Raw genomic sequence first — 3296 nt, 5'->3', positions numbered from 1 at the left:
GATTTTGTGTTGAGTATGTTTGTGGTAATGGACGATGTACCGGTTTAGGTGTATTTGGTGGGATCGACGTACGAACCGGTTGTGCCTCACGTAACCACATTTCGGTTTCTATCGCTTGGTTCTGAGCTTCTATTAAACTTGCAGGTTTTTGTGCCTTTACTTGAAGTCCTATTTCCCTTTTTAAATTCAGCAAATATCGTTTCAAACATTCTTTATCCTCGATATTCAAAGCAATTTTTCTTTCACTAGTAGACGAGTGTTCACTTTGTACCGCGTATTTCAACTCATTCACTATCTGCTTGTATCTAAGACTGAAATTCTGTACTAATTCTGTTGGTCCTTGCCTACAGTTCTCTAGTTTACTTCTGAGTGCAGATACGGATCCTGTTTGTGAAAGGTCCTGACGTAACGCGTCGAACAAATCATCGTACGTTCTTCTGCTAGTATATCTGATAGCTCTCTCCGCGTTATCTTTTATTTTCTCTGCTATAACGAAATCTAGTAATAGATCCTCCTGATTACATCTTTTTCGGGCTTTCTTCATCGATTTTATGAAATCTTCCACGCCTATGTCATCATGACTGGCGATTTCTTTTACGGTTCTGATTATATCTTTAGCTGGAAGGCATTCAACCTCAATCTTGGGTTTATTTTCAGGGACTCGGCTTGCATTATTTCTTAATTCAAGGTTACGCGTCGTTACACTTTTACTTTCATGCGTCCGTTGTTTTAACTTTTCTTCAATCTTAAGTTTTGTGTCGTAATCCTCATCTAAATCTTCTGTTAATTCAGGACCTATATCTGACTCTATGTCTCCTTTTGAGCCGTTTTTTTGAGCTAATTTTTGAATTTCAAATATCCTATTGTCGTTTTCCTTTCTTAAAACCTCGAAGTTGAGATCTATTAACTCGAGCCTTTCTAAAATATTTTTTAATACCACGTTAATTCCTATTTGAGAGGGTGCTTGGGAATATGTTGCGGGAGAAGAGTTTAAATTTTCGTTAGACATACTTGCTATTGGCTGGGAAGGAGCGACCTTGTCTTTTTTGATTCCGTATCTGTGTCTGTCGTGTCAGTGTCGTAACCAGTCTCGTTGTTCCGATATTCGCAGAAAGCCAGTTTCCTGATTTTATATTTCAGAGAATGTTTTCCTTTTTTATGTTTATATTTTTCGTGACAATTTTCGCGTTTAAACCTTGGTTTCTTGGGATCGTGCTACAACAATGCCAAGAAATTTCAGGTGGTTTTTTTTTTTTTTATTGACGGACACAGAGGCCAGGGAGCACCATAAGCGTGTGTACGGACGTGAGCCTAAAGTCTTTAAGGACGTTTAAACTATTTAAAAATAATTTAACTTATAATTTAAGAAGCGTTCTGTTAAAAAGAGGTAATTCTGAATTTTTAACGTTTCTAGCTTAAAATTGTTTAAAATAATATAATATAAAAAATTAAAGTCAATCGATTATTTGACTAAAAGCATTAAAACTGATAACGTGGATTAAATTTTTACATTTTTTATCTGAATTTTGTAACTCATTAATTAAGAAAAAGGTTTAATTCTAAATTTTGCAGTTTATTTGAATTTCATTTAAAATTCGAGTCGAACAATGTTTAGCTTAAGAGTTCGATTTAAAAAATTTTGTCAGCCGTGAAAAATGTTTGCACTAATGCTACCAAAAGCTGAAGTGAATTAAAAAGTATCGCTTACTAAAATAACTGACAGAGATCGGGGGGGGGGGGGGGGGGGGGGGGGGGGGGCCTTCAGCGGATCAACGGCATTGACTAGACTGATTCTTGATATTTTTCGTAGCGTTTATATGTGGCTCAGATTCCATGCAATTCCTAAAGATCGATAAGGCTGCGCCAATTTCAGTTTCATAAATTAGTCGCCATTTTGAGTTTCTCTTTTTAGTTTTACGATATTGAGGGGAGCGGATAATGTCTCGAGTAGAGAATGCCTCTGCTATCTACTTTTGGCAACCCTTTTGACAAATGTCATTTTGTTTGTCGATGTGACTGAGATATTATCACTTTCGAAAAGATGATAAACTTCTCAATGGTTTTAGATGTACTGAATAGTCAATTGTTACATATGCTCATATTTGGTGAATTGCATAGTTGGCCTAATGCACTGTATCCCTTCCTCATTACTAAAGGAGTAAGTAATTATAGGTGTCGTGGTAAATTCATGAGATGCCCATATTTCGTACATGGCGCAGTTTTCAAAAATGCATGCATCGTTCTTAGATATCAAGAGGAAGGAAGTTTTAGATGTGGTATCACATATTCAGATTATGAATATTTCCATGATTGTCATATATATGCGTAATAATATATAGGTGTAGATTCGAGAAATATAACTGCCTGTATGTTTCTGTAGCGCTGTTTATAAATATAGAATGATTCTGAGACTTCTTTTCATACTGTATGTTCGTTTACAATTCTCATGTTGATTATCGATGAGTCATATTTCATATTTATTGAAGCCCAACAGCCTTAAAACTCAATTACAGGGGTTCCTTAATCTTAAGGTTTCTTTAAGCTCATATCATTATAATCTTATCAGTTTATTTTTCCTTAATGTTTTCTTGAGCCCAAAATGTGATGAGACAAAGGTAATGTTGATTTTGGTTCTCGCTTGTGGCTGTAACTGTTTACACATAAGACGCGCCACTGATAGTGTTTAAAAAATAGTTCAAACAAATAAGAACTTAACAAACGTTGGTGCTAATAGGCTTTTTCATTCAGGAGTACGCGTATACGTACAGAAAAGGGGGTATTGCCTGATACCTGGGCTGAGGGTCATCCAGGGCTGTACTTGCTCAATTTCATAACGAGAGTGCTCCAATGTTCTTGATGCAGCCGAGACCTAGGCCTCCATCACCAAATACACCTTCTTGTATCAAGATGAAAAAAATTTTATCAAATGCGCGATCAAGATAGGCTTACAAACAGCGGCTAAAATAAACGAATTTACTGGCTATGTTTAAGATCATGATGAGTAGCGAAGTACCGTGCCATTAGTACTTCTAAAAGGTCATGGGCCAACAAAAAACAAATTTAATCGCTTTTAAAAATATTGTGTGAAGGGAAACTGACAAAAGATAAAAATTGTATCGATTTAAAAGGGGAATACGAACATGACCATTTATACCATTTGCTCCTTCTGATTCGCTGCCGCCGTTCCCCACTACATCCATGGCAGCACCTTCGTTAAACTCTCCGATATCTGGGTTCGCTCGCAGCAACAAGTGGTTCTCGGCATCTTGGTCGCCGCGCGCAATTGTCACCAAACT

General features: G+C 36.7%; 1 long non-coding RNA gene across 1 annotated transcript in view; it reads left to right on the top strand.

Annotated features, from left to right (window-relative positions):
* Window positions 1-3296, top strand: part of LOC117172272 — a 23236-nt gene that overhangs the window by 8417 nt on the left and 11523 nt on the right. The window lies entirely within an intron of this gene.

Source organism: Belonocnema kinseyi, chromosome 1, assembly GCF_010883055.1.
Source record: "Belonocnema kinseyi isolate 2016_QV_RU_SX_M_011 chromosome 1, B_treatae_v1, whole genome shotgun sequence".
Classification (NCBI taxonomy): domain Eukaryota; kingdom Metazoa; phylum Arthropoda; class Insecta; order Hymenoptera; family Cynipidae; genus Belonocnema; species Belonocnema kinseyi.
This window is presented reverse-complemented; position numbering and strand designations above follow the sequence as displayed.